Below are 12,217 nucleotides of genomic sequence, written 5' to 3'. Positions count from 1 at the left end.
TGTTGACCCTTTAGAGAGGACAGTATAGACCTAAAGCTGTACACGCTCTCTGATAGTCTTTCTGTATTTAGGAATTATCCTGTGTAGCTAAACACACAAAAAAGCAGGAAGATACACAATGATATTTTTTTTAATTACTTATACCTAGAAATTGAACATAGGTGTCTGTTAGTGCCCAGGGTTAACTAAGTAGCAGGTAGCCATCAAATGAAAGTTAGGGACATGGGACCTTTGTGAGAACAGTCTGCTGCAGGAACCTCCTGTGTATACAACCTTTGGTCTCCAGGTGTATTTCAGCAGACTTGTCTTTTGATCATTAACAAAATGCCTGGGCAGTGGGGACACTCACAGTTCCGGGTTTTATCAGCAGCATGACTCAGCCTCAGTTGTGCCTCAGTTTCTTCAGTAAAACTAAGGTAAGAACAGAAGCCACTTGGACTGTGAGGCGAGGCCCGCGTGGGTCGGTGAGGTGCTAGACATAATGGATAGTGAATCCGAGGCCCGCGTGGTCGGTGAGGTGCTGGACATAGTGGATAGTGAATCCGAGCAGCTGCCGTCATCTCTGGAGGGCGGAAGACAGGAACTTCAGTTCTCTTTCTGTCTTTCATGTGTTGAATTTTGAAATAGTATGTACTGACCTTGGAAACAGCAGGGTGTGGGGAGACTTTAATCCCAGCACTCAGGAGACAGGCAGGTGGATCTCTGAGTTTGAGGCCAGCCTGGTCTACAGAGTGAGTTCCAGGACACCCAGGGCTACAGAGAGAAACCCTGTCTCAAAAAGAAAAAGAAAAAAATCAAAAGAAGTCCTTTTAATGTGCTTACAGGCAGAAAATGCCCAATTATTTAGAGCATTTATTTTAAATTTCTCACTAAGCATTCCCTTTGAAAGCTATCTGTAATCGTATACCTTGGTATTTTACCTCACTTTCTATTCCACATTTAAGGAAATTGAAGTCATTTTATTTTTTGGCTAGAAGGCAAGCTTAATCATAACACATTCTTCCTGGAGAAACTGCTTTAATTTGCGGCTGCAATGACAGGCTAGAGTGTGACGTCAGTGTGGTGTCAGACTTCAGAGTGGCAGGCCAGTCTGAAAGCCACAGTGCATTTCCTTGGTGTTTGGTCCTCACAGGACTCACTGAGAGCCGCTCAGAGACAAAGGAGTTGAGTCTGTTTCCATCCCGGGTCCGTCCTCTGTGCCTATACTGAGTATCTTGAAGGAGGTGAGTGACTGTCTGTCCTTCTTGCTGCTAGCTTCACCATGCTCTCAGTGACTGGTCTGTAATGAGCACTCTGCACCCAGTGCCACGCAAGTACCCACTGCAGAGGGTTTGCATATCCTAATACTTCTAAACTGTTAGAGTCATGTGAATATGTTTATGCAGTTTGCACATGATTTGGCCATTTTATGAAATCAGTGTCAGAAATGCCTTCTTCTTTGTCTGTCCTTAACTTCCAGCTACGTTAATATATCATAGACATGACTTACTTTAAAGCCAAGATTTTTTTTTTTTTTAAACAAATCAGTTTACCTTAATTTTTTTAACCTACTCAGATGAGAAGTTGGGTACACCCGCCTCAGAATAGATGAATAATTCTTCAAAGATTCTTTTGGAAAATATAGACAATACTGATGAATAATGTTTAACAATTTCAGTGTAGCTTAAATTAACACTTAGTTTAAATTTCCTTTGTTTCTCTAATCTGGGGTTGTTTCTGTGATGTGATTCAAAGTAGGAATCCTTACTAACCTAAACTTTAAGAACAAAATGCTAGGAGAAAATTTTATATTAGAGACAGTGTTTTTTTCCACTGGAAGAAGTTTTAGGAACATAAGTTGTTAAGGCCAACAAATGTGACTTTAAAATTTTACTCTTACTTGCAATACCAATTCATGTTTCTTTGAATTACAGTATAAATGTATTTCATTGGAAAGCATGATATAAGAAAGTTATATTGTCTGAGCCTCCTTTTATTTTTGAAAGGCTCTTTTACTACAATTTCTTTGGTTTGCTTTATGGATACGTTGTTTATGCTGTGCATAGTGGAGCTTTTAAAATCTTCCTAGTGACATTTATGACATTAAGCTTTTCATGAAGGTTCAGCTGCAGTTCTGATTCCAACTTAAGAATAGATGACTTATATGAGGAAAGGGCAATAATTCCTAATAAGTATTTTTGTCTCAATTTTATATAACAAATAGGAATGACTTATTATACATGTTTTTATATGAATAATTATTTTTGGCATTATGTAAGATTTCAAAATTAAGGGCTAGGTTGCCACCCTACGACTTGCAGTGTAGTATATTTTACTTACATATTTGGAAGCATAGAAACGGGGCTTCATGTTTGTTCTATTGAACTTGACAGCGTTAAGATTCACAGTTTTTTCCCTGAAGTTGCTGAGTTTTCAGCTTCTACCTAGGACTTAGCCCAAAGCTAGAAAATTCAAGAAGCGCTGTGTATGGAAAAGTCATGGATATTTCTAGTCCCTTTAAAAATTTATCATGAATTCACTTAAAATATTTGAACGTGTTTTTAAGTCTGTGTTTGAAACCGAAGCAGTGCTTCGCCATGGTATGGTGCCTTGGAACAGATGGGGCATACACAGCTCAGACAAAGACGGTTTTGAGGCATTATGACATCAGAGGTCACTGGCTGCCACCGAAGTTCAAGTGAGAAGGGTCTGCTGTAACTTCTTTTTAAATGAACAGGAAATTAAATCTGACAGAAGGATGGTAAGCATAGCTGTAGGGAGATGACTCGCTGTGGACCTACAAGACTCCCTGGCTCTAAAGTAGTAGAAGGCAGTTATACTTGGAAAGGCGTTAGTGTGGTGACTCGGATGGCTGGCTCAGCCCTTTTCGGGCTTCAACTCTATATTTTGTTCTCTTGTGGTAAGCAGAACAAAACATTGGGCATATTAGATGCTTGAGCACATGTCAGCATGAATAACTAAAGTTACAAAGCAAGTTAAGCGAGAGAAAAGAATCTCTGTATTCGAGAGGTCCCATCTTACTGCCAAGGTCCAAGCCTGACCCTCAGAGCTAGCCAGCTGAGGACCTTCCACACCAGCCACTTAAGGCGTCAGTGTCTCCAGACGCAGGGCCCACAGTTCTGCCCTCGTGGCTCCTTGTCCCCACTCTACTCATCTCCGAGAGGAAGTGGGCCTCACTCAGCTCTTGCCCTGGGCACCCGGCGGCAATTGGTTGGTGACTAATCTGGACCGTAAGTGCTAGGCAAACTTTTCTCTGCTGCCCATATTTTGTCTATAGCTCTATTACTCTTTGTCGTTATGTGCTTGCTTGTGTTGCTAGGGCTCACTTGAATGGATGAAAAGCATTTGCAGTACAAAGAATGATGCATCCTTTCGAAAGGAAGTTGATCTTGTTTCACATGGGCATTATTTGACTTATGCTCATGAGAAAATTGTTTCAATACAGCTCATGTAGGTTTTTTTTCCTGATTGGCATTTTTATCTATATAATACAATAAGAATCGGAAATGACATAGTTTTTTCTTTTTTTATTATTGTTATTATTATTACAAATTTTCACCTCCTCCCCTTTCCCTCCCCCTCCCTCATGTATTTTTCTAAATATAAGTAAACACTGTGGAGTGAAAAAATAAGTAAATTAAGATGCTGGAGAGTTGGCTCAGTGGTTAAGAGCACCTGCTGCTCTCCGGGGGACACGGGTTCAGTTCTCCACATCTACATTGCACCTCACAGCCATCTATAACTCCAGTTCCAAGGTGTGCAACTCCCCTTTCTGGCCTCCTCAGGAACTGCATGTACATGGTACACGTAAATACTTGCAGCTAAAAAAAACCATGCACATGAAATTTAAAAATAAAATATTTTTAAAAGACTAGTAAACTAAATCATTGACATTTTTTCTATTTTAATTGTATTTTTTACTTGGCTCTTAAGTTTGACTCTTAAGAATGCTTCCTTCCCAACAAAGCAGTTGGGGTGCTTTAAACCGTGTGGTACATGTGTAGGGTAGGGGTGGGCTCCGTGTCTAGAGTGACAGCCTAAGAACTAAGGTTTGAACTTGGTTCTTTTCTGGTTTGCTGTTTGCTTCCTTCCCAATGGTACAGTAAATGTCTATATAATCGATGTTACTAAGGACTATTACTAATTAGCATTCATTAGGGAGTGGTAAAGTTGTCTGGATTCATGAAATTATAGGTTATATACTTTTAAATGCCACATTCTTGCTTTTAAATGACAAATGGAATATTGCATGTTTCTAGTTGAGGTTCTAAGTTTTGTGACAATATTTTTTGTACAAATTTCTTTGCTATTCTTTAAATAGTCCTTTAAACCACTGTAATATTCCCCGTAATCATTTTTATTCTGTTGTGTGGCTTTGTATGAGCCTTTCCACCCTAGGTCAACAATAACTTCTAAGCATAGGCCGTATTCCTTGTCCAGTAAGCTGTAGTTGTCTGTGTCATTTATTTCATATTAAAGATGATGCAGGTAGCCATAATCTTAAATCAAGGAAGCACCCGGTTGTATTTGTCTTCAGCAACCAATTTTTCTAGCACATTCTAGTTCAACCATGATTTGGTAAGGTGTACTCATTAATATGACTTGATGCTACCAAACACACTGTCCTTCCAATTATATATTTTGTTATTTTTCTTTGGTGCATATTTTACATGAAGAAGTAGTTACACTGATGTAGATTAAAGAGCTTTCTAAAATGTCTCAGGATCAGAAAAAACATGTGTTTGTAACAGGCACAGAAATGTATTTGGTAATTTGCAGTGGAAACTTAGGAAGTAGATAGACTGCCCTGAATGTGGCAATCCAGTGGCCTTAGCTCAGGGGTAGAGCTGCTCTGTGTACGTGCAGTCCCCGTCTCCAGCACCAGCACCGCCCACCTTCCCAGGATGCACAGCTGCAGTGCACCAGTGCCTGAGGTGGTGCAGGCTGTCTTCTATCAGGAGATGAGTTTTACCCATTACCAGAAATAGCATGGCTTCAGTTTTTTATACTTGGCAGACAATCACCTTGTTTTGTTTTTGTTTTGTGTTTTTGTTTTGTTTTTTTTCGGTTTTTCAAGACAGAGTTTCTCTGTAGCTTTGGAGCCTGTGCTGAAGGTAGCTCTTGTAGACCATGCTGGCCTCAAAACTCACAGAGATCCACCTGCCTCTGCCTCCTGAGTGCCCGGGGGTTTAAAGGGTCTGTGTCACCACGACCCGCCCGGCCATCCTAAATTTTTATGCACATCTTAAATTCATATTTCTATCTTGAACGTACAATGCCTAGCTATTCTTTTCATTAAGACAAGCATTCTAGCCAGGTAGTAATAACACACAGCTTTAATCCCAGCACTGGGGAGGCAGAAGCAGTCAGATCTCTTGAGTTCGAGGACACCCAGGGCTACCCAGAGAAACCCTGTCTGGGGTGGAAGGGTAAACATCCTAAGTCTCACTCATAACCAGTTGTCTATGGGTAAAGGGATGGGTTGGAATTATTTTAGTCTTTTTTTTTCTTTTAATTTACCAAGTTGTCCGAGATATAAGCCTCGTGATGCTCAGGTGAATGTGACAGGAACATTTTGTCTTTAACTAGCATAGTGCTAATTGAATTATTCTTGAGTTACCTCAGAATTATTTAAAATCTATTGCAAGTGTTTCTTTTTATAGGCATATGTAATGTAAATGCTATTTTTATTTTTAAGAGCTTTTTTGGAGGGCAGTTTACTCTCTCTGAGGTGTGTGCTCTCGGGTTCTGCACTGCTGTTCTAGTCCGTAAGGAGACTTTCAGCCTTCTGTTCGGCTCCTTGCTCACGTTTTCCCACCCAGCTTTAAGCCCCTTTCCTGGTTTAGGCCGAACCAGATTTTCAGTTCCTGTTGGTGTGATACATGCCTCGGAGTTGGTGGCATTTGTACTCTGGTACCTGTGATAGGAGAATGTGACATAAGATTTCTAAATCTGCTGTGGTGATAATTTTCATTGGAACAGCTGACTAAGAGAAGGAAATGGCTACAAAGCTTGAGAGCATAGCAAGACGGGAAGGCATTGAGTTTAAATTAGATGGGAATTGGAGGTTTCGTGATAGCTTCAGAAGGACGTGCTGTGGTGATGCTGGTGGCGGGGCCTGGAGGAACCCCTAGCAAAGTGGTGTCCTAGTCTGCACTCCCTGTTCCGGGGGAAGGGACAGACTTCTGAGCAAATTGTGCTGGTGCCTGCCCTGGGTGCCATTGCCACAGACAGTGAGGACAGGACCACAGGGCAGGGGAAGCTGTAGAAAGGATGTGGCCGTCTGAGGGAAGGGAGCCATCGCCGGTGGGTCAGCCTATGCAGTGTAACTCACGACCCCACTTCAGAGGGACTCTGAGGACTGTCAAGCGCAGGTCCCCAGTACAGCAAGACAGCAGTGCTGTCACCGTGAGAACTGCCACCAGTGACCGCTGTGCCCTGCTGGGAAAGAACAGAGTGAGGTTCTCACACACTTGGTCTCCCTCCTCTCTCCCAAGATGTCAGAGGTGATCTGTTTTCTGAAAGCCGGGAGAAGGGTGGGAAATAAAGGGTTAAGCCCCAAGGAGATCTGCAGGGCAGGTAAATGAATCCCTGAGGCTAAGCACACGTCTGGAAGAGCTTAGAGCTAAATTAAAGGCAGTGGCCTTTGGAACTGCTGTGGGGAGAGGAAGTGAGGATATGCTTCATGTGTTTCTAAACAGTTACATACTTCGCATTGCTAACCGTGTGGTTGCTTTCCCACATAACCAAGGCCGAAGAATTGGATTTCTCAAGAAAGTCAGGGTGTTTCTTTCTTTTTTGTTCTGTTCCTAAAATTTTGAGTTTAATTGTAGGCCCAGTCTCTTATGCCAGCTTATTTTTAGTCTGTAAATAAGTTGGTAAAACAATCATTGTGGTGGACAGATTTCAAAATAATATTTCCCTCCTGTTTGTTAATGAAAATGAATAGCTTGCTATATATAAAGCATTAGTGAATTTTCCACTTAATAATATAAACATTGTCGTGAGCCAGTGTTGAATTCATGAATTTAGTAACTAACTAGCTGCTACAGGCATGGTTTTAAAGCTAATCACGTTTGATTGTCAATGATGGCAGTATGAGTTATACTGATAAACATCTCTCTTCAGTGCAAGCCAGAGAATATAACTGCCTTGTGGTGTCTTGTCAACTAAACTTGAGCAGCATATGAGCTCTGGTGCTCTTTCTGCTGTGTGGACGTGTGTATAAAATGGGCTGCACGCACACGTCTGGGCTGCTGGCTGCAGGCTGCAGGCTTCTGCCCTACCTGGGAGGAGCACAGCGGCTTCCACGGTTCCCACAGGCCTCTGCCTCTTGCTCTCACAGTCCCAGGTACATGGTGAGCTGTGGGTCAGGCTCCTGGAGCAACACTGTGCTGGCTTTGCTAGTGGTTGCCAAAAGAGTTAGCAGGCTGCAGCTGCCAAGCCTCACCGTGCAGCCCTGCTTTGCTTTCACCAAATCCTATCCTTTCTCTCTCCCTTGAGATGATTCATAGGTCATGGGGACTCACGTCTTAGTTTAACGAGACCAACAAGATTTGGGGGGCAGTTTTCTAAAGCATATACTTTTTTTCTTAATGGTTGTATTTCCAGCTTTGTTGCCAGTTCTATTAAAACACCACCACCCAATAAGCTTATAGTCTATCATTACAAAGATCACATTAGCTGTTATTGGCAGCATAGTAGCAGTGATTTCACTATCTGCTGCAGTCACTGAGGTTAGCCACGTACTGTAGTTTGGATGCTGGGCATCCCTCAGAGGCCCATTTAGGTTTGGTCCCTAGAGTCGCCCTATTGGGAGGCAGTGGGAGGTAGGACCTTTCAGGAGGTCCTTAGGTCATTGAGAGCATGCTTCCACAAAGGGACCCTGCTGGGTCCTTGCAGCCAGGGGAGTAGAGCTTGCTCAGCAGGGTTCTCAGCATGAATGTCCTGCCTGAAAGGCTCTAAGCATTGGAAGCAGTCAATTAGTTGAATCACCAAAGTTTTCTCTTAATTAACAATCTGAGATAGTTTGTTATAGCCACAGAATCAGACTAGCACACTATGAAATAAAATGTTTTTCTTAAGTCAACAAAAGCAAATGATTCTACAGGGAAGTTATAGTACTAAGAATAGCCAGAATATAGTTATTGGCCAAAACATTAAAACATTTTTGAGACCATGAGGCACAGCCTCAAGAAATCTTATGTTGTGATTAAATCATCTTCCTGACCTTCCCAAAACTTCCCAAAGGATGGAACTGGCCAGTTTGCCTTTTCCCCCCCCCCCCTTGGAGAGTCTGCTAGCGGGAGTCTTTTCTTTACCCCACGTGGAAAGCTGCTGTGTCCAAGAAAGCCTTGCACTTCTCCTTCCAAGATACCACAGTGTAGTCTCATTGATTTAATTTCCTCCGTATGGGTTACAGATTAGCCATTAGACTTGATTGGACTGTGTGGGCTTATGGCATTACCGTTATTCTGCTGCTGCTGCTGCTGCTGCTGCTGCTGAGTTAGGCATGGACTTTGCTCTATTTGCCTGACAGAACTCTAGAGAAGAAAGGCTGTGGCTCATTGTCTAACCTGAAACGTGAATGCCAAGAAAAACTGCACTCTGGACTGTTAGTCTGTATACATGGTACAGGGACACTGTGGTCAGTTTGAGCCTAATAGGATACCCACGTAAAAAGGACATGGTCAACAATAAGGATGAACCTTATTGAGGTCCTGGGGATTGAACCTCGGGACCTCATGCAGGCTACCTACCACTCAGACACCCATCCCGTAAAATTCTGTCTTTTAATTTGGGAAATAGTCCTTACCCATACATACTTGATTCAAAGAAATCATTATGTACTAATTCGTGTAGCGTTTATATCTGCTCCTCTTGGTTGGTTTCTACACTCTAAAGAACTGTGCTGTGTGGCCATCACTTGCTAACAGGCTTTAGAACAAAGTTTTTCACTTGTCAGTGGTCTGTAGGGTGAGAGTGTTCCTTCAGTAATTCTGGCTCGTATCATTTTAGAAACTGGAAATTTGCTAGGCAGTGGTGGTGAACGCCTTTATTTCCAGCACTTGGGAAACAGAGGCAGGCAGATCTCTGAGTTCAAGGCCAGCCTGGTCTTCAGAGTGAGTTTCTAGGACACTAGGATAGTTAAACACAAAGAAACCATGTTTTGAAACTGAAAGAGAGAAGAAAAAGGAAACGAGGAATTCAGCATGCAGTTATTAGCAGAAAAAAACTTTATCTCATTCATATTTTTATTAGAGTTTATAACTGAAGTATATGATTTTTTATAGGAATGTCGATGTCATTCTGTTGTGTCTAGAGAAATGCAGGATAGTGAAGAAATGCTTCCACTTAGTTGAGGCTCACTATCAAGGCTGTAGTGGTGCAAGGCAGGCTTCCCTCCTAGGCACAGGGGCCTTTCAGGGCTGCTTTGATGTGGACCACTCTCCTGCACATGATAAAATGTTTAGCATACTGTAGACTCCACCTACACTCAGTAGATTCCAGTGACAGTTTCCAGTTAGAACATGCAGAAGATGTCTTCCTATTAAATAGACAGACACACACGCACCGCACGCACGCTGCCGCCCACCATGACCACCCTTCCACCCTGATAAAGAGATTGTCTAGAGGGAAAGAGAGAGTAGGAAGCAACCTGCCATCGTGTCTTTAATGTGCGCTTTCCAACCTTGCGCAGTGAATTCAAGACGAGGGAACTCATTAGTTCCATGGCTATAAGTGTGGTTTTTTCAAGAATTAATTGTTGTTTTGTTTTTTTTTTTTTTTTTTTTTTTTTTTTTTTTTTACGTAATGCTTTTGCTGGTTGGTTGGGAATTTCACATAATGCACCCCGATCACACCCCGCTCCCAGTCCTCCCAGTTCTTTCCCTCCCCACCTTATGACCTGAGAGAGAGAGGGAGAGAGAGAGAGAGAGCATCTTTGTCAAAATTTAAGAGTTTCTGTCTAGGCTGTCACTTTGTGGGGGATGGGTAGATGAGGTGGGGCAGGGATTGTTACAGAAGTGTTCTATGTCCTTCTATCGCAAGTGTGAGTCAAGACCTGAGTTTTATCCCCTTTTGTAAGACTCTCTTAGAAACAACAAATTTACATTTAAAGAAAAAACAGGAAAATAGTATCTTTTCCCACTGTCTCTTTCGTTCATGGAGAGTATCAGATCTCTTGACAAGTTTAGTTTTGTTTTTGAGTGTACCTCTGGCTCAAGCCGAAGCCTGGAGCATGCTAAGCATATGTTCCACTCTTGAGAAAAAAGGCTGGGTGCTGAGAGCATTTGTTCTGTGTGCATGAGACCCAAGTTCCCATAGCATGGCACACAAATGCTGGGTGTGGCATAGCATACCGATAACCCCAACTTTGGGAGGAAGAGAAAGACAGATTCCAAGAGATTTGCAGGGCAGCCAGCCCAGCCTAACAGCAGGCTTCTGGTTCAGAGAGACTGTGTAAAGTCGAAAGCACTAGAGCAAGACGGTAGAAAGTCCTACATGTTATACATATGGCCATGCACGCATCCACACGTATGCGTGCATGCGCACATGTACACACAATCAGGGCTGTGATAAGTTCCAGAGTCTGTGGAGAAAATGGGTTAAAAGCAATAGTGACACAGGAATAAGGGTGAAATCTCATGAAGCTGACATACAGTCTTATAAGTTAGGAAAGGCAGAGGCTGCTATAATAGTTGTGCCTTTGAAAGGGAATACAGTTTGCTTGAGAAGTGGGCATTATTGGGCGGGCTTCAGCATAGGAGTTACTGGCAGGTGTTAGAGTGATTGTCTGGAACGGAACATGAAGCTATATCATTAGATATGGTGTGTTTCCTAAATACCCCACGACAGGAAGCAACTGGTGGGTTATGGATGTGTGCATATGTTTGTCTTATCAGTTTTGGTGGCTGTGTCGCATCTAGCAGACAGTTTTCTGCATTCATAGGGGTTTCCACAGATTAAAAAAGAATAGTGTTTTCCCTCAGATTTAGAAACAAAATGTGTAGGCAAACACAAGATTTGTGCTGTGCTCAGTTCATTCTCTGAGGTATGAAGGTCCTTGAACGACATTGCCAGACACATATTACAGTAGAACCAAGGATGGTCTTATTTTGAGCTTTTAGAAATAAAATCAAGACCAAAGCAAACCTGGTGAGCTGTAGGAAAGAATGGCAAATACAGTGTGAACATGTGGTTTGCAGAGAAGCAGGAGACGCATTTGGTAGAACCGAGGAAAGGAATCTTTGTCTCTCTGCCTCTGCAATCAGGATTGGTTACCCCTCCTTGTACCAAAGACAGTGCTCAAGAGCCATAGCTGGTGACCAACTACCTCTCACAAGGCCAAGTGGGCACCCATTAAAGAATTCTGTATATTAACACAGAAGGGGGGTAAGAGAGGGGTGGAACTGGTGAGTGTGACCAGAATGTCATATATACGTATGTGAAGCTGTTAAAGAATAAGTTGATTTAAACATACACTTTATTCTTAGCTTTATGAGAGCTTAGTGTACTGATGCCCCTGCGGTGTTTGCTTTCTGAAATGCACCAAACTTGGGCCCGAATTAAAGGGACACTGACAGATCTGCTCATTCTTGTGGTATTGTGGCTCATCTGAGAAATATAAGAATATAATGGTAGCTGGCATGGTCAGGCAGCACTTTGTTTAGGAAGTATTGAGGTCTCAGACTTCATGGTGCTGTGCCTGTGTTCGGCATTCACCGTCGGCACACCGCAGTAAGCCGAGGAGAAGCTGCGGTTTTGCTCAGTGACCTTCAGATGTCAGAGTTTTCATGTAGGTGCCTTTTGCTGTAAACTATGAGAAAAGGTTCATGATTGTAGAAGTATGCCCACATAATTCATTTTTTCTTTTTATTCTTTCAGCCACAATGAAAGGAAATGACCTGCAAAGCATCCAGTCACAGGAACAAGGCCATCCAGGATAATTGTATCTTTGTTGTGACGACCAGTAAGTGAAGAGTGTCAGGGCATGCTTGTCCTTAGAGTGGGGTTCCGTGGGATTGCTATGACCCATGTATGACACTTGTATGACCCAGCGCAGTTAAACAGCTTTCTTTATCTGGACATATGTGGTCAGTGTAAGCTGTTTACTATCGCAAGAGAAACATGATTTCACTTTTTTTTTTCCCCTGAGGAATGTAATTTTAGAAGCTCTTTCATGAGAACTTAAATTCTGGCTCTCAGCTCTGGAGCT

At 42.4% G+C, this 12,217-nt stretch overlaps 1 long non-coding RNA gene across 1 annotated transcript; it reads left to right on the top strand.

Annotated features, from left to right (window-relative positions):
* The first annotated feature begins 304 nt into the window (after positions 1-304).
* LOC119806613 lies at positions 305-11,947 on the top strand. Its single transcript, XR_005284245.1, has 3 exons — positions 305-416; positions 1,133-1,223; positions 11,887-11,947. It is a non-coding gene; the product is annotated as an uncharacterized LOC119806613 (long non-coding RNA).
* The last annotated feature ends 270 nt before the right edge of the window (positions 11,948-12,217 follow it).

This window comes from Arvicola amphibius, chromosome 2, assembly GCF_903992535.2.
Source record: "Arvicola amphibius chromosome 2, mArvAmp1.2, whole genome shotgun sequence".
NCBI lineage: Eukaryota > Metazoa > Chordata > Mammalia > Rodentia > Cricetidae > Arvicola > Arvicola amphibius.
Note: the sequence above shows the minus strand (reverse complement) of the source record. Positions and strands in the feature narration are given on the sequence as shown.